The following is a 20,559-nucleotide window of genomic DNA, read 5'->3' as shown; positions in this document are numbered from 1 at the left end:
TTTTTGTCTTTCTTCCCTTGGATTGACTGAAGAATCGTTTTCGTGTCTCCACTCTCACACTCTGTTGGAATATCTGAATCAATTTTGACATAGGTGTTCACTTGTATACTGTAACCTGCTGCATTAATCAACTCTTGTGTTGTTTCCATGCTGTCAGGAAGGGTATCCGATTCTATTTCGGGATGTCCACCACTAGCGGGAAACCCAGCTTTCAGAAAGCAGTTACGAATTGTTGAGGCCGTGACGTTTTTCCATGCTTGGTTATCCATGAAATTGCTTGGAGAACATTCAGCCCCTTTGTCAGTGTTTGAAGGGTTACTTCATTCACCGTTAAGTTCTGATACTATGTGCTTTATCACTAACTGTCTGTACATAACCATGAAGTTCTGGATCACTCCTTGGTCAAGCGGCTGAGAAACTGATGTTACATTTGGTGGGAGAAAGACGATCTTCACATGTTGCAACTTAATTGTAGCCGGATGCGATGCTGCATTATCGAGGAATAACAACACTTTTCGCTCGTGGCGTATCATTTTTTTGTCCAATTGTCCTAGCCACTCTGTCATTATTTCTCTGGTCATCCATGCTTTCCTATTCGCTTTCCATTCAATGCCAAACTTTGTAATGTCCATATTTTTAAAACACCTTGGTTTTGTAGCTTTTCCTATCACAAGGGCTCCTCCCGTTCTCCACTCATACTTGCACATAACAAGACCGTTAGACGTTCTTTCGCAACTTTTCCACCAGTTTCCTTTGAAACACAAAGTTTTGTCGGGTAAAGCACGGAAAAATAATCCAGTTTCATCAGCATTCAAAATATTTTCCGGAGCATACCCGTCTATGATTGAAGGTATTTTTTCTTGCCAGTTGTCAACAATCTCCATATTAACACTGGATGATTCTCCGCAAATCACTCTGAAGTTGATACCATGTCGCTTTCTGAATCTTTCTAGCCAGCCATTCGAGGCTTTCAAATCTCCAATACCTAATTATGTCGCGAATTCTAACGCTTTTTGCTTGTATCATTGGTCCTGAGAAAGGGACATTCTAACTTCTTATTTTGGTCCCAACGATGCTTCAGCTGGAAAGTTGCACAAGATTCAGCCACTGTTAGATATAATGCATACTTCAAGAGTGTCAAAACTCCAGGTGAAAACCTCGTAGTTGATGAATCGTTTATCATTCTGGCAATTTATGCCTGGTAAGGCACACAGGTACAGTGTTAAACAATTTAAGCCGTGCGACGACACGGGCTACACCTACAAAACTATAGTATATCAAAAGTTACGGTGTCTGTGATTCTGGGAAGTACCGGCTGTGCAAAATGTAAGCGAATACATACTGTAAAGGACACAAATACAGATTTTTTTTAAAAAGGAAGTGTCCGTTAGGAGAGGTTTAATTGGAGTTTCTCGTGGCTGTTCTTCCACCCTTTCTAAAGATCACTGCCATTTGTTTTGGACCCATATTGCTATTTGATTTAAGTTTTCCTGAAGATCCTCTTTTGATTTTGAGGTCAAGACCATATCATCAGCATATATGACAACTTACTTTCTGAGGATGTGAGACATGTACTACATCTGCAGTAGCGACGTTAAATAGAAGAGGGCTTAGAGGGTCACCCTGGAGTACTCTTGTTTGATCAATAGGGTCAGATCTGATTAAACTGTTATCTATTTCTACCTGGTTGTTATGCAGAATAACCTTAATCTTATGATGTAGTAGTGTTCCACACCAATCATTTCTGTGAGCTTCTTCACCAATATGCTTCTATTAATTCGATTGCAGCTTTAGTGAAGTTGTTGAAGTAGGATTATTAGGCAGTACCATATTATAAGACAAGACTTCAGCAAGTTTAAAAAAAGGAAATATGATAGGTAGAAAATATGTAAACAATCTATGGGATGGGTATAAAGCAATTGTTGAGGAATGTAGCTTTTAAGGTGGTACAGTAAGGAATGGCAAAGACCCGCTATATTACAACAGAGAGACTAAGGAGGTGGTAAAGGTCAGAAAAAAATATGAATTGTTGTAAAAGTAAGAAGAAATTGAAAACCCAGTAAGAAATTAAATCTGGCAAAGAAGTCAGCTAAGGATAACATTATGGCAAGTATGATTGGCAGTTATAACAGTTTTAGTGAAAACTGGAAGGGTTTGTATAGGTACAGTACATCAAGGTAGAAACAGGTTCCAAGAAGGGCATCCCAGGAATCACTAATGAGCAAGAAGAGTATATATGTGAAGATTTATGGAAGGCAGTATTCAGTCAACAGTATGTAAAGAATGTTGTTTACAAGGATTATGTCCAGGTAGAGAGCCTCCGTGGCTCGGACGGCAGCGCGTCGGCCTCTCACCGCTGGATACCGTGGTTCAAATCCCGGTCATTCCATGTGAGATTTGTGCTGGACAAAGCGGAGGCGGGACAGGTTTTTCTCTGGGTACTCCGGTTTTCCCTGTCATCTTTCATTCCAGCAACACTCTCCATTATCATTTCGTAGCATCTATCATTCATTAATATCTCACTTTGGGAGTGGCGACCCCATCGTTATAATAGCCTATATATGATTCATTCATTACATTACATCCCTGACCCGGTCAATGACTGGAAAACAGGTTGTAGGTTTTCATTTTCAATGTCCAGGTAGAAGAGGTGAAATTTCCCATACAACAATTGAAAACTAGAAAAGCAGCTGGAATTGATAAAATTTCTAGGGATATACTAAAGGCAATGGGTAGAGCCCTGCACGGATGCGGATATCCGTGAAGTTAGTGTCTTGGCGGACACAAAATGTATGCCAGTGCGGATAATTTTGCTGATAATTTCTAAATAATGACCTGTATTGATTTTCACTCAGGTATACTCTTACTTTGGCTTGTAATTAGGCAATCCTTGACACTGGAATGGGATAATGGTGATATATAGAGCCTTGAGATCATAAAGCCGTAAACCTGACGTAAGCCTAACTGGCTTCTGACCACAATTAGTGAAAGAAAGGAACAAAGATCAATACATCGGTAGTTGTCGCAAGAGAAAATCCCTCATAAACCTGTGACTGTAGGGGTTGTGGTGCCAGGTCTATTGCATTGTGTTAATAGATCTATCCATTTCAATATCTGTGGTGTAATATACTGTAGGTAAATATTTATAATATCTGGGGATAGCCATATCTGAAGTACTTAACTGATTCCTGTTTGCATGAAGGAGCTATTCCAAATGAATGGAGAGTAATTATAGTAGCCCCTGTTTACAAAGGAAAGACTGATTAATATAATGCACATAATTTCAGGCCAGATAGCTTGACGTGTTGGTTTTAAGTTCTTAGAAAGTATTATTTCTAATTATATTACACATTTTTGCAAAATTACCAAGTGGTTTCATAGAAGGCAGCTCAGGTTTCAGAAAAGTTATTCCAGTGAGGCTCAACTTGTATCCAGCAAGCTAAAGCAGATATTTTAGATTCAGGAGGTCAAATGATCTGTATTGCTACTAACCTATCCAAGACTACTGACAAAAATGAGTGCAACTGGGCTAGAGAAAAGAGACTGAATGGTGGCAACATTTCTAGAAAACAGAATTAGAGTAGGTAAAGAATCATTTGACCCTGTAAGGACTGGAGGGAGAGGGGGGAGTCCTGCAAGGCAATATTATTGAACTTTGTTTTCTGGTATAAATAAATGATACAAGTGAAGAACTGAAATCATAGATAAGGATTTCTGCAGATGTTATACTGTTTAGAGTAAAAAAATAAGTTACAGGATTGTGACCAACTGCAAATAGACCTCAACAATGATATAAGATGGACAGCTGGCAATAGTATGATGGTGAAAAGTCAGGCTGTGAGTTTCATCAAGCTTCATAGGAGCTTTTAAAAGTAAGAAAGATAACTATATGTGACACACTCCAAGAAACCATACCTTAAGTTGCACGACAATATTTTACGCTAAGAAGGAAAAAGGCAGGAAGGGCAAGAAATATTGCTTTTTAGATTTGAGCACCATCTGTTAGTCTGAACCTTGAACTACGTGATGCAAGGATTGACAGTGGCGTGACCATACGGAAGTCTTCAAAATAACCTTGGAAACAAACTGTATAGTGTAACAAAACCATACCTTAACCCTTTGGGGTGCACATCGTTAATTTTCAGTTCCGGTTCTATGTCGGACCCAGTCCAACACAACTTTAAGGTTATATATTTCGTATGCTGGAGCAGAAATGGCGCCGAGCTTTACGCAGTATACAGCCTTGGCATTTCTCTCCTGCCTACTGCCATCTGCTGTTCATTCCTTTAAGCTGAATTGTGATTTCTTTGGAGATAGTTCCTCACTGTCACAGCTGTGTTTACTTTCGTTATCAACAGGGCATCCACCAGCCACAGCATGGAGCCTACTGATATTTATAAACAGTTATGTGACAGTGGCGGTATTGACGATTTGTTGACGGATTCCGACGGTGACATTAGTATTCCTGAATCTGAGATTGATATTTCGAGTGAGGAGTAAAATGACGTGGAAGATAGTGGCAAAAGCGCTGATGTAGAGGGTGACGAATGGAAAGTTTATGAAGAAGGTGACAGTGTTTTTTCCAAGTATTCTCACAACAGTGCTGTGGGATACATACCTCCTACTACAAGAAAGAAGCCGGTAACTCCTTTGGATTTCTTTTTGTTGCTGTTCCCGGTTTCACTGTTCTCCGAAATATGTAAGGAAACTAACAGGTATGTAAGAGAATGTATTACCAAACGTATGCCGTTGCAGCAACATTCCATATGGTGGAACTGGGTCGATGTAACCGTCGATGAAATAATGGCATTTCATGGTGTTGTTCTGAATATGGAATGTACAAAAAGGAAAACTCTAAAAGAACATTTTTCAGACCTGTGGCTCTATTCATCGACCTTCTGTAAGGACATTTTTTCTCGGAAACGATTTCTTCAGATATTCTGGGGCTTTCATGTTTCACCCCCTCCACAATCAAGTGTATCAACAATGATAACAAGAACGAGTAAAGTTAGAAGTGTCTTAGAATGTGTAGGGAAGTCATTCTTGGAATTTTATAGGCCAAGTCAGTATCTGTCAGCTGACGAATCAACTTTAAGCTTCAAGGGACGTGTCCTTTTCAAAATGTATAATCCACAAAAACCAACAAAGTGGGGGATTAGGATATATGTTATTGCTGATGCTTTAATTGGGATGTTTTGTCCGCGATTCCTTACTTTGGCTTGTTTACTATGCTAAATTTACTTTTCCCTGGTTTGACATTTGGCAGTAGAATAGTTTTACAGCTGGTGGCAGACGTACTTCAAGTTACTCAAGCTGTAGGTTATCATTTGTTTACTGATCGATTTTACACTAGTATGAAACTGGCAAGAAAACTGTTGAAAAGGGAAAATTCACCTAACTGGGACTGTGCTATTGAATCGGAAGGGACTACCACCTCACCTGAAAGATAGAAGACTAAATCTGAAGAAGCATGAAATTCGTGTTCTGTGGAAGGAAGAAAAGTTCATGGTATTTTCATGGAAAGACAAGCGCATTGTGTCAGTTCTTAGTAGATGGCACAACCCATCAATGGTGGAGGTAGTCAGACACAACCGGAATGGGCAAGGACAAGAAAGAATTTTGAAGCCTGTTTCCATTATAGATTACACAAGCAAAATGGGAGGGGTCGATCGTGCTGATCACTACTGCTCATCTTATGGTTTTGTAGTGAAAAGTCTGAAGTGGTGGAGGAAATTGTACTTCTGGGTGTTGGAAGTAGCTTTGGTGAACAGTTTTCACGTATATAACTTGCAACAAAAGGCAGAAAATAAGCCCGAGGTGAATCACAAGACTTACAGGGACCGAATTATTATGGGGCTTGTTGGGGACGTTAGGAACAAAACTGCCCGTAAGCGCGGCCGACGGAGCAGCTGTGACGAAGAACTTCGACTGAACGGGAAGCTACACATCATAGATGCTCGTCAGGACAAAAAAAAAAAAAACAAGGACTGTGCTGTGTGTCGGAAGTACCATACTTTGAAAAAGTATTGCTGATAATGTGGTTAACTTGACTGATTAATAAATAAATTTGCAGTTCGTATTATTCATGTAAAAATTCAGCTTTTAACTTATGTGAGTACTTCCCATATTTGCCTAATGTTAAATTGGACCTATGCAGGATGCAGGTGGAAAATTAATTGTACCCCAAAGGGTTAAGTTGCAATGGGAATTTAACTTTGCAGACTGTTTGCTTCAATGGAAATGACTATCTTACCATTAGACGCAACTAATCACATACACACATGTAACAGCTCAATCACACTCTAATAACAAGGGAACGGATTTATAGGTAAAGATATCTCTCTTTAGGAAGCTAAAATTAATTATATTTTGCATTATCTTCACAAATCATGACGTGTGGAGTTGACAAATGGAGTATTCACTTTTCATCTTTCCATATTTTGAAGTTTAGTACATATGTTCCATATTCTTCATCATTAAATCAATATAGTCCATATTTCGGCTAAAAAGTATTAAATTATATTAAATTAGCAGTCCTCTCAATACTGGAGAAATAAATTAAAAATCTATATTCGAAAAATTAATATTTTAACTGATGTGCTGGTCATTATCACACTTGTCCACGTCTGGGCTGATAAAATAAGCTGATAAGCGGTGCGAAGAAAGAGAGAGGTTGAGCCCGGAAGTGATGATCAGCCGGCCAGTACCGTGACTATCTGAAACACACTTACAGCACTGATAAGCTGCATTACGTAACATCGACTGTGTCTGTGCCATAATTTCGTAACTAGGGAAATCTCATTCATCGACGATGTGCTAGTGGTTTCCGGATTAGTTCGTAATTCGGGCATTCCCTTTGATTGCTTCATAACTCCATCTAGTTTACTACCAGTCATTCACAGTTTGAATTAGCAGTGAGACGGATCAGTGTACACTCACTGTGTGCAGTTGTATACTGATACTCATTGAAGACATTAACGTTGTTACAATATGCCTAAAGTAGCTCAGTCAACGAGTTTAAAACTGAAAAGTTACGTATCAGAATTTAAAGAAGATGGTTTATCAACTGACAGTAGGATATTATTTTGTAATTTGTGTCATTGTACAGTGACATCTACTCAAAGGTTCCTTGTGCAACAGCACGTTTCAACCAGTAAACACCAGGCTAACAAACAACGAGATTCCAAGCAGAGACAGTTATTTCTTGATGCTTGTTGTTTTAAGGGGCCTAACATCGAAGGTCATCGGCCCACAGTTATTTCTGACACCACCGGCAACTTCCAGTGTAACGTCCGAGTTCAACACCGATCTCTGCCGTGCTCTCATCTCTGCTGACATACCTCTCTTCAAAATGAATAATCAGTGTTTCAGGGAATTCCTTGAGAAATATACTAAATGATCCATCCCAGATGAGTCAACGTTCAGAAAAACGTACTGTTCAGCCATATACGATGAAACTGTTCGCAAGATAAGAGATTAAAGACAGTCCAATTTGGGTTTCCACTGATGAGACGACAAAGAAGGCAGGCAAATTGGGAATGTAATCATTGGTTTGTTAAGTGAAGATTATTGTAAACAGATTCTCCTACACTGTGATGTTTTAGAAAAGTGCAATAACAAGACTATAGCAAAACTGTTGAATGAGGCTATGGGTATCCTCTGGCCACAGGGCATTAAGTATAATAAAGTGTTACTTTTTATTAGCGATGCCGCACCTTATATGATAAAAGCCGGAGATGCATTATGTGTTGTATATCTTTTTTTTTTTCTTTTGCTAGGGGCTTTACGTCGCTCCGACACAGATAGGTCTTATGGCGACGATGAGATAGGAAAGGCCTAGGAGTTGGAAGGAAGCGGCCGTGGCCTTAATTATGGTACAGCCCCAGCATTTGCCTGCTGTGAAAATGGGAAACACAGAAAACCATTTTCAGGGCTGCCGATAGTGGGATTTGAACCTACTATCTCCCGGATGCAAGCTCACAACCGCGCGCCTCTACGCGCACGGACAACTCGCCCGGTGTGTTGTATATCCTAAGATGACTCATTTATCATGTGTAGCACATGCCTTTCATTGTATGGCAGAAGTGGTATATGTTTTTTCACGAGAGTTTAATCCTGATGTAAACAAATAGGCGGAGCACCTTGACTTTGCACATGGACATGTACGTAGTTGATTGGAGAAGCAACCGTCGCACTCACTCAACTGTATGCGAGCTCGAAGAAAAGTAGTACGTCGCATTAATTTAATTTTAGTTTATTACATTTAAAGAGTCTGAAAGAGTATGTAATCAAATTAAAATATGGTTGTCATATACACCGGTATGTATATATGTTTTTTAAAATTTAAACAGTGATTAAATAACGAGATATGAAGGCACAAGGTGTGGTGTAATACAGGAAGTCTTCTCATAGTGAGGGAAAGTCCCAAGCTGTACAGTGTGGAGATAAGGTGCTGCATCTTGCAGCAGCTGTCAGTGTCAGTATTCATAGTGAGAGAAATGGAGCAAGAGGTAGGACCGTCGCGTGTAGTGAAGCACAAAAGAGGAAAACCACTCAGAAGTGACCATAGGCAGTGCGTTGTGAATGTTTTTAATAAAATAAGTGAACAGAATCCAGGTTTAGCCGTAAAAGAGGTAGAGAAACTAAGTGCAGAGTTGCGTGGTGTGTCGGCTAGTTCAGTTCATAACATGCGGATTCAGTTTAGAAAGACAGGGAAATTAACAACGCCGGGAAAGGAACATAAACGACCTCAGAGTCAAGAAGTACGACATCATCAAAAGTGGTATTAGAAGGAAAATTCATGAATTCTTTTTTCGGAATGAACCACCTACTTTACGCAAAGTATTAGACAGTGTGAATAAAGATACAACTTTACCCACATTCAGTTAAACTACACTGCACAGACTTTTAAAGGACATAGGGTTCCAGTTTGTTAAAAGAGAACGTAAACCTATGTTAAGGGATAGGGAGGATATTGTATTGTGGAGACGGAAGTATTTGCGTGAAATTAGGAGATATCGTGCAGGTCGCAAAATTTATTACTTGGATGAAACGTGGCTTAAAGAAAGACTGTAATTTCGAAAGTATGGGTGGATTCCACTGTTAAATCCAAGAAACAAGCCTTTGTTTCTGGACTTTCAACTGGCCTGAAGCAGCCGACTGGGTAAGGCAAAAGGCTTATCATTGTTCATGTAGGTAGTGACTCTGGTTTTGTGGAAGGTGGAGCTCTCGTGTTTGAATCTAAAACGACACGAGTGTATCATGAAGAAATGACAGGCGACGTCTTTATATTGTGGTTTTCGTCTATCCTACCGAAACTCGAACCCGGGAGCGGGATTGTAATGGACAATGCATCTTACCATTCTGTGAGAGTGGAACGAATTCCTACAATGGCAATGCAGAAAGACCAGATCATTGCTTGGCTCCACAGTCACCAAATAGAATACAAGGCTGATATGGTCAAAGCAGAACTCATTGAACAGGTGAGGTCAGTGCGAGACCAGTATGATGAATACATTTGCGACGAAAGAGCACAGAAAGTGGGCCACTGTGTTCTACGACTTCCACCCTACCATTGCACTTTCAATCCCATTGAACAGATATGGAGTCAAGTGAAGGGTTACGTTGCGAGAAACAACACGACCTTCAAGCTAAAGACGTACGAGCTCTACTTCGCACAGCCCTTGAAAATGTGACAGCAGATAACTGGAAGGACTGCATTAGAAACGCAACGAAAGAAGACCAGATGTGGGAGCTAGACGGCCTAACAGATGAAGTTATAGAGAGATTTATCATTACTGATAGCGGCCAGAGCAGCAGCGACTCATCAGACAGTGACAGTAATGAGAATGGAGGGGATACATCGTGCGATATGGAAGGAATTGAGCCCCTGCAGGACGACTAAGAAAGGTAAACATATACGGTATGCATGGACTTCTTACTTTGTTAAGACCGCAACTGCCTGCGTTTCTTGTCTTTTTGAGTTGTTTTTTTCGGTAGATGTTGTTACAGAATTAACAACAGTTCCGTCTGACATGTCCAATCGTGCTATATGCTCTATCAGGATAGGAACTCTACAAGATAAGAGATATACAGTTCAACTCGAAAGTTGGTATTATATTAGGTTACAGTCTACCGGGCAGACATTTCAAACAGCTGTCCTAAGATAAACCTTTCTATGTGTGTAATTTTGTGCTCTAGCCTACGATAGTTTTCTTTAATATTCAGAAATAAATAAATAAATAAATAACATAGGTCCCAATCTTCAACAGTATCTCCCTTCAAACCCCTCCGTTTAGTTTCACACAGCTCAAAAACTATTCCTCGTCTATTTTAGGTCATATGCGTAGCACTGTACGTCCAAACACAAGACGCTGACGGGGCGGAGGTCGATACTACACGCTCGGCGAATCACAACTCTTTCTTTGGCGAAGGCGTGGACATACCTTGTTTACATCAGGATTAAACTCTCGTGAAAAATCATATAAGAGGCAGTTACCCCAAAGTAGATTTATTGATTTCCTCAGTGAAAAAAAGTTTTTCTCAAAGCCCACTGAAGAGTTCATCTTTTGAAAGAAATGTACCCAGAGATTCCATTGCCGCCTAAGCCGATTCTAACTAGGTGGGGTACGTGGCTGCAAGCGGTTGAATATTATGTTGAATATATAGACTGTTTTAAAAAACGTTCTGCATGCCATGGACTCTGAAGATGAAGCCTCAATTGAAGCCCCAAAAACAGTTGTCTGTGATACAAGTGTGAGAAATCAGCATAATTTTTCATGCATCCCAAAAACACTGCAAAGGCTCCAATACTTGCATCTCTCACTTTCTGAAAGTTGTGAAATTGTGAATTGTGGAACAATTAAATCGTGGTAAAGTTGCAGATGTAGCAAACGAAGATGGCGACTGTACTTTCAAAGAACCCTGGATATGAAGAAATGACAAAAGTTGCTGCAATGGTGTGTGGAGATTTAAGTGAAAAATTAACACTGGATTTAACCCCAGCAGATATTGTGAAGTTGAATTATGCCCCCATTACCTCTTCCGATGTTTCAGTCAATATAAATCTGTCCTTAGAGATAATAGGAGATGATTCACTTTCCAGCACTTGAAAGAACATTTTGTAATCCATTGTTTTGGTAAGAGAGAATAAAAGAGTGTGTGTTCTTCAAATATATTAAAATGAGAAGTGCAACATTATGTTGCATGTAGATCTACTTTGTTTAGCTTCTTTGAACTTTGATATTAAATAGAAATTAATGTTATATGTGTAATTTTAAGTCCATATATAATCCCATATCTCAATAAACATAACTAAATATATATGTACATATTTCAATAATTATTAGTACATATAAATCCCTTCCCTGTTAATAGCAAATAATCCCCATAAGACTTTCAAGCATGGACAAATTTCTGTTCCTGATATATCTACAAACACACTCATTTATCTGTGCTATTCACTGCGGGTGTCGAAAGTGTAAAGCTAAATATATATGCTACAGAGACATGAAAAATATAGACTTAACTACAATATGACATTTTTTAATATTTGTTTTACGTTGCACCGACACAGATAGGTTTTATGGTGACGATGGGATAGGAAAGGCCTAGAAATGGGAAGGAAGCGGCCATGGTCTTAAGGTACAGCCCCAGCATTTGTCTGGTGTGGAAATGGGAAACCACGGAAAACCATCTTCAGGGCTGCCGACAGTGGGGTTCAAACCCACAATCTCCCGGGTGCAAGCTCACAGCGGCGCGCTCCTAACCGCACGGCTAACTCGCCCGGTCATATGACATTTAATTTACTTGGGACAACATACGACAACTGCACAACATGAACTTACGAAGGAAGTTTAATATATAATGCAACACTTTTTTCTAAAAGCAGGTTGGTTTCATTGAGGATTTAAATACACCATGTAATTCCCCAATCCTTTTGCTACAATATCCTATTTTTCAACATAATCTCTGTTCACTGCTACAGCCTTACGCCACCATAATGTGACGGCCTTTATGCCTGCATGGTATCACTTGACTAGTCTATGTCGGAGCAAACGTCGTACTGCATCGATAACTTCATCCACGTAGTGCTTCCCACAGAGTGCATCCTTCACTGGGCCAAACAGATGGAAGTTAGAAGGCGCGAGATCCGGGCTGTAGGGTGGATGAGGAAGAACAGTCCACTGAAGTTTTGAGAGCTCCTGTCAGGTGCACAGACTCGTGTGGAAGTCTTGCGTTGTCTTGAAGAAGTAGTTTGTTTGCATTTTTGTGGCTATGAACACTTCCGAGTTGATTGTTTCACCACACGAGAGGACATCGAACAAAATAACCCTTCAGAGTCTCAGAAGACCGTAGCCATGACTTCATCAGCTGAGGGTACAGTTTTGAACTTTTCTTCGTGGGAAAGTTGATGTGGCGCCACTCCATGGATTTTACATGTAATAAATATCATTTTTGGTCCGTACTGATGATATTTGATTGAAATAATAACATTAAGTTATTTATTAGACCACCTAATCAATACAATTTTGTATTGTATTGTATTGTGAGGGGTGGCCTCTGTATTTAAGGAGTAATATATTAGATCAATTGATGTAAGGTCCATATTTTTAGTAAGTATGTTGGTAAAATATGGATCTCTTATGGATGAAATAATTAGGATTAATGTTATAAATAATAAAGAAATGACAAGGGTTTTTATAGAAGTATAAAAAAGCTCATTGGAAGCCAAGCTAGTGATGTAGATAAAAAGAACTAATATACCTCCTAGGAAGATTAAGAATAGGACATAGGAGAATCAAAAAGAGGAGGATATTAATCCAACAGTTATAGAGATAATACATGTTTGTACAATAATGATGAGGGTTATAGCAAGAGGATGATTAGCTTGTATAAAAATCATACTATTAAGAAGATTGAAAACAAGAATTCTTAAATTTAAAATTCAGAGGGTAGTTTAAATATAAAATATTAATTTTGGGGATTAGTGAAAAGAATTTTTCTTTCCTCTGAGTTTTAGAAGAAAATCTTAATATTGGTTTACAAGACCAGTGTTTTTATTAAACTACTAAAACAATGGTAATAAATATAAGTTGAGTTGTCTTGATTTTAGTATTTTTAATAGGAGCATGAACTTTTTGTTCTAACCGTAAGCATTTACTGTCTATATTGTTAAGTTTGGAATTTATTGTGTTGAGCTTGTTTGGGTTGCTTTATTTATATTTGAATTTTTTTGATTATGAATTGTATTTTAGTATAGTTTTTTTAACATTTTCTGTTTGTGAAGGGGCTTTAGGGTTATCTGTGTTGGTTTCTATAATTCGAACTCATGGTAATGATTTTTTTCAAACATTTAGAGTGTTACAATGTTAAAATTTATATTTATGATCGTATTTTTAATCCCTCTATGTTTTTTAGTTGATTATTGATGGGTGGTTCAGTCTTTGATATATTTTATAACTTTTATGTTTTTTGTGGGTTGCACCCTATCAGGTGATTTTGGTAATTTAAGTTATTGTTTTGGGGGGGATATTTTATCTTATGGGTTAATTTTATTAAGATTTTGAATTTGTGCTCTGATGATTACGGCTAGAGAGTCGGTTTATCACGTTAAATTTTATAATCAATTATTTCAAATTTATGTTTTGTTTTTATTATTGATATTATATTGTACTTTTAGAAGCATGAGTATATTTTCTTTTTATTTATTTTTTGAAAGTAGATTAATCCCTACTTTATTTTTGATTTTAGGTTGGGGGTATCAACCTGAACGACTACAGGCTGGGGTATATTTATTGTTTTATACATTATTGGCTTCTTTACCCCTATTAGTAGGACTATTTAATGTGTATAGAATTTATGGTAATTTGGATTTATTGCATCCGGGAGATAATAGGTTCGAATCCCACTATCGGCAGCCCTGAAAATGGTTTTCCGTGGTTTCCCATTTTCACACCAGGCAAATGCTGGGGCTGTACCTTAATTAAGGCCACGGCCGCTTCCTTCCAACTCCTAGGCCTTTCCTATCCCATCGTCGCCATAAGACCTATCTGTGTCGGTGCGACGTAAAGCCCCTAGCAAAAAAAAAAAAAAAAAAAAAAAAAAAAAATTTGGATTTAAGCTTGTTGAGAAATGTAAGTTTATTTAATGTTATGTTTTACTTGGTTTTAATTTTGGCTTTTTTAGTAAAGATCCCAATATTTCTTGTTCATTTATGGTTGCCAAAAGCACATGTGGAAGCCCCAGTATCTGGGTCTATAATTTTGGCAGGTGTATTGTTGAAATTAGGATGATATGGATTATTACGTGTTTATGCAATAATGGTTTCTTTGGGATTAAAGTATAATTACATTTGAGTTGCCATTAGTTTAGTAGGGGGTGTATTAGTTAGTTTAGTATGTTTATATCAGACGGATCTAAAGGCTTTAATTGCTTATTCTTCGGTTTCTCATATAGGGATTGTTCTAGGAGGTTTAATAACATTAAGAGTTTGGGGGTTTAGAGGAAGTTATACACTTATGATTGCTCATGGGTTGTGTTCTTCTGGTCTATTTGCTTTAGCAAATATTACATACGAGCGTCTAGGAAGACGAAGAATGCTAGTAAGTAAGGGTTTAATGAATTTTATACCTTCAATAGCTATGTGGTGATTTCTTCTCAGTTCCTCTAACATAGCTGCGCCTCCTTCTCTAAATTTAATGGGTGAGATTAGTTTATTCAATAGATTAGTTGCTTGATCATGAGTGTCTATGATTATATTAATTTTATTGTCATTTTTTAGAGCAGTATATACTTTATATTTATATGCTTATAGTCAACATGGTATGATATATTCTGGAATTTATTCTTGTTCCAGCGGCTATAGTCGTGAATTTATTTTGCTTTTGCTTCATTGATTACCATTAAATATTTTAGTATTAAAGGGAGATTTATGTATGTTGTGATTATGTTTAAATAGTTTAAAGTAAAATGTTGGTTTGTGATACCAGTGATGTAGGCGACTACTTTAAACCATTTTATGGTCATTATCTATTTGTTTTTTAAGTTTTTTATTTTTGTTTATAGTAGCAATAATTTTGATAATTATAGGTTTTTATTTTATTAGATATGATTTAGTGGTTTTTATTGAATGGGAAGTGTTAAGTTTGAATAGAAGTTCAATTGTTATAACCTTTTTGTTTGATTGAATATCACTATTATTTATAGGGTTTGTATTGTTTATTTCAGCTTTAGTAATTTTTTATAGAGATGAATATATACATGGTGATTTAACTATTAATCAATTTATTATTTTGGTATTAATATTTGTATTATCAATAATATTTTTGATTATTAGACCAAATTTAATTAGAATCCTATTGGGCTGAGATGGATTAGGACTTGTTTCTTATTGCTTAGTTATTTATTACCAAAATGTTAAATCTTATAATGCAGGTTTATTGACAGCTTTATCTAATCGGATTGGGGATGTAGCATTACTCATAGCTATTGCGTGAATAATAGCATATGGGAGTTGAAATTATGTGTATTACTTGGATTTTGGCAAGGATTCTTTTATAATAATATTAATTAGTACTATAGTAGTATTGGCTGCTATAACTAAGAGAGCTCAAATTCCATTTTCTTCTTGATTACCAGCGGCTATAGCAGCCCCAACACCTGTATCAGCCTTGGTACATTCATCAACATTGGTTACGGCAGGGGTTTATTTGTTGATTCGGTTTAATAGAGCATTTGTGCATACTTGATTGTCTAAGTTTTTATTGTTTATAGCTGGACTTAATATATTTATGGCGGGCTTAGGGGCTAATTTTGAATTTGATTTAAAGAAAATTATTGCTTTATCAACTTTGAGACAGTTAGGTTTGATGATAAGAATTTTAGCTATGGGTTTTGCTAAGTTAGCATTTTTTCATCTTTTAACGCATGCACTATTTAAGGCTCTTTTATTTATATGTGCTGGTTCATTAATTCATAATATAAAGGATTCTCAAGATATTCGGTTTATAGGAAATATTTGTAGTCAAATACCACTGACGGCTGTTTGCTTTAATATTTCTAATCTTGCGCTTTGTGGTATACCCTTTTTGGCTGGATTTTACTCCAAGGATTTAATTTTAGAAATTGTTAGATTATCTTATATTAATATATTTAGTTTTTTTTTATATTTTTTTTCTACAGGGTTGACTGTATGTTATTCTTTGCGATTAGTATATTATTCAATAACAGGTGAATTTAATTCTACATCATTTCACCCATTAAATGATGAGGGATGAATTATGTTGAAGAGAATATTAGTGTTGGTCATGATGGCAATTTTAGGAGGATGTATATTAAGTTGAATTATATTTCCATCACCTTCTATGATTTGTTTACCAATTACTTTAAAATTATTAGCTTTGGCTGTAAGAGTATTAGGAGGTTGATTTGGATATGAGGTATCTAATTTTTCTTTGTCTTATAACTTATTATCCTTACAGACATTTATATCTAATTTTTTAGGATCAATATGGTTTATACCTTTTATTAGAACATACGGAGTCAGTTATCTACCATTATTTTTAGGAAAACAAGTTTTTAAAACTATGGATCAAGGTTGGAGAGAGGATTGAGGTGGTCAGATAATCTATAAACAATCTGTTCGATATACTCAGATAATTCAGGATTGACATGATAATAGAATTAAGATTTATTTAATTAGTTTTGCCTTATGGATGATTATGTTGATTATATTGATTTTATACTTAAATAGCTTATACAGAGCACAACACTGAAGATGTTGAGGAAGTTTGTTAACTTTTAAGTATTTATAAATATAATTATATTATTTATACAATGAAAATGTATTGTTTTATTTTAAACTATATAAATGGAGAAATGTTAATGGAATTAAACCATTAAAATAAAAAGTTAGCAGCTTTAATTTGATCAACACATTTCTTTAATTGGAAATAAATTTCAATAATATTATTAACAGTAATATACCTCTACTTTGGTTTCAATTAAGATAAATAAGGATGTATACATCTAAGATCAGGTCGAAACTGATTGCAATTTATCGCTTCTTATTTAAGGTAGATTGACGGATCAATACTTTTTGAGTGCAAATCAAATGTTATAGTTAACTACAACCCTAAGATGCTCATTCTAAGGCCCCTTGGTTTCATTCGTGATATAGTCCTAATAATAGAATTAGTAGAAATATTGTACTAATAATTGATCATGGTAAGATATTTGATCAATTTATAATAATGATAACAGGAAGAAGTAAGGCAATTTCTACGTCAAAAATAAGGAAAATTACAGCAATTAAAAAGAATCGTAAGGAGAAAGGGAGCCGGGCTGAGCTTTTAGGGTCAAATCCACACTCAAAGGGGGAAGCTTTTTCTCGGTCATTAATGGTTTTTTTGGAGAGAATTGAGGCCAATACTATAACAATTGATGTGAGAATGATTGTGAATGATGAGACGATAAATATAATCCAGATTATTTATTTTGAATTAATCAATCTTTTTGATTGGAAGTCAAATGTACTTATATACTAAATAAATAATGAATTATCTCCCTCATCAATAAATAGAAATATATAAAAATAATCATACTACATCAACAAAGTGTCAGTATCATGCAGCGGCTTCGAATCCAAAGTGATGATTGATTGAGAAGTGACATATTAGATGTCGTAATAAGCAAATTAATAGGAAAGTAGTTCCAATAATGACGTGGAGTCCATGGAAACCAGTTGCTACAAAGAAAGTTGATCCATATACAGCGTCACTAATAGTAAAGGGAGCTTCAATATACCCGTAGGCTTGAAGAATAGTAAAGTAAATACCCAATAAAATTGTGAAAAACAATCTTTGTGTAGCTTGACTATAGTTTCCTTCTATTAAACTATGATGTGCCCATGTGACAGTTACTCCTGAAGCAAGAAGAATAGTGGTATTAAGAAGAGGGATTTGGAGGGGATTAAAGGGTTGAATTCCTAAAGGGGGTCAAAGTCTTCCTAATTCGATACTAGGAGAGAGACTTCTGTGAAAAAAAGCTCAGAAGAAGGAGATAAAGAAAAATACTTCAGAGATTTAAGATTATACCTCATCGTAATCCCTTACTTACTGGTAAAGTATGAAGGCCCTGATATGTTCCCTCTCGTGTAATATCACGTCATCATTGAATTATAGTCAGAGTAATTAAAGTTAAACCTAAAAATAAAAGGGAATTGTCGTACTGGTGGAATCATTTAATTATTCCTATAGTAGTTGTTATAGCTCCAATAGCACCAGTTAAGGGTCAAGGTCTTGGGTTAACTAAATGATAAGGGTGGTTTGAATGTGTTACCATAGTTTACTTCTCTAGAATAAAGGGTGGCTAATGTAGCAAAAACATATGATTGAATGATGGCTACGGCTGATTCCAATATTATTAAAAGTATTTGGGCAATAAGTAGAATGGATAGTGTGGAAAGAATTAAGGAAGGCCCAGTATTTCCTAGAAGAGTTAGAAGGAGATGGCCTGCAATTATGTTGGCAGCTAAACGAATAGCTAATGTGCCTGGGCGAATAATATTGCTAATAGTTTCAATACAAACCATGAAAGGTATAAGGATAGGGGGAGTACCCTGAGGGATTATGTGGGCAAACATATGAGTAGTGTGGTTGATTCATCCATATAGTATGAAAGGTAATCATAAGGGTAGAGATAATGTGAATGTTAATACCAGATGACTAGAGCTAGTGAAAATATAGGGGAATAATCCTAGGAAATTATTAAATAAAATAAGTGAGAATAATGAAATGAAGATGAAGGTTCTTCCTCTATGGCTGGTTGGTCCAATTAAAGTTTTAAATTCATTATGAAGGGTATTTGTAATTGAAAACCAAATAAATGTAAGACGTGAGGGGATTAATCAATAGATGAAGGGTAATATTAAAAGTCCAAGGAATGTTCTTAAACAATTAAGGGATAAATTTATAATACTAGATGTGGGGTCAAAAATTGAGAAGAGGTTATTTATCATTTTCAATTTATGGAATTTGAAGCCAGTGAAGGTTTACTTGTTGGTGAGGGAATATTATATAAAAAAATATAGTAATTTATAATGGCGAATAAGAGTGGATGAAAATATAAAGAATAAAATTAATCAATTTATAGGTTTTATTTGAGGAATAAAGAAATATTAAAGTATTTAATTATTTTAGTATGACATACTAATGTTATGAATTAACTAATTTCTTCATCAGAAGTAGGTGTTAACTACTATAAAATGGTTTAAGAGACCAGTACTTACTTTCAGTCATCTGATGATGAATTTATTATGTTATTGATTCATTTAATAAATGAGTTAATATTAATTCTTTCAATTACAATGGGCATAAAGCTATGATTAGCCCCGCAGATTTCTGAACATTGACCATAAAATAATCCAGGTCGATTTATAAAAAAACTTGTTTGGTTTAATCGACCCGGGGTAGCGTCAACCTTTACTCCTAAGGCTGGAACTGTTCAAGAATGGAGGACGTCAGCGGCAGTAACTAGAACTCGAACAGGGGTGTTTATAGGAAGTACAGTTCGGTTATCTACATCTAGTAACCGAAAACCATTTGTAGGTATTTCGTTATAAGGAAGTATATATGAGTCAAATTCATAGGGAGTAGTAAAGTCTGTATATTCATAACTTCAATATCATTGATGACCCACAGTTTTTACTGTAATAAGAGGGTCTATTGACTCGCAGTGAACAACTAAACACCAACAGCTCAATAGTATTTCAGAGCAGGATGATACTCACACAGGTCCAATTACCCTCTAGATAGAGAAGTCGAAGAGATGGAAGGGCAATGAAAATAAGTGTAATTGCAGGGAGAATTGTTCAAATTACTTCAATTGTTTGTCCTTCAAGTAGATAACGATGTGTAAATTTATTGAATAATAAACTTCCTATAATATAAGCTACTAGAACAGTAATTATTAATAAAATAAAAAGTGTATGATCATGAAAGAAAATTAATTGTTCTATTAAAGGAGAGGCACTATTTTGTAGATTTAAATTCGATCAGGTTGCCATATTTTAATATTCTAATAAAAGGGTGAACTTTATATGTAGAGCTTAAATCTACCGCACTATTCTGCCATATTAGAAATTAGTTAATATAGGTAGTTCAGAATATGAATGTTCAGCTGGAGGGTAGGATTGATATCATTCTTTTTTTTTTTTTTTTTTTTTTTTTTTTGCTATTGGCTTTACGTCGCACCGACACAGATAGGTCTTATGAACTAACCATGTTTATAGGGAACAGAACAGTTCGATTTGAAATTATACTTTCCCAAATAATGAAAATAAGGAAGATAATTCCAATAAAAGAGATAGTTGACCCGAGGCTTGAAACAACATTTCAAGATGTATAACTCTCTGGATAATCAGAGTATCGACGTGGTATACCAGCTAGTCCTAAGAAGTGTTGAGGAAAAAATGTTAAGTTTACCCCTACAAACATAGTTGTAAATTGAATTTTTAATCATTTAGGGTTTAAGGTTAAACCTGTAAATAATGGATATCAT

The 20,559-nt window shown here is 36.1% G+C and overlaps 1 protein-coding gene and 1 pseudogene across 6 annotated transcripts in view; one reads left to right on the top strand and one right to left on the bottom strand.

Moving 5' to 3' along the window:
- Window positions 1–20,559, bottom strand: part of Caper (RNA-binding protein 39-like protein Caper) — a 356,013-nt gene that overhangs the window by 312,881 nt on the left and 22,573 nt on the right. The window lies entirely within an intron of this gene.
- Window positions 15,021–17,472, top strand: LOC137500571 (NADH-ubiquinone oxidoreductase chain 5-like; annotated as a pseudogene).

The sequence above is a fragment of the Anabrus simplex genome, chromosome 4, assembly GCF_040414725.1.
Source record: "Anabrus simplex isolate iqAnaSimp1 chromosome 4, ASM4041472v1, whole genome shotgun sequence".
In the NCBI taxonomy this organism is placed as follows: Eukaryota; Metazoa; Arthropoda; class Insecta; order Orthoptera; family Tettigoniidae; genus Anabrus; species Anabrus simplex.
Note: the sequence above shows the minus strand (reverse complement) of the source record. Positions and strands in the feature narration are given on the sequence as shown.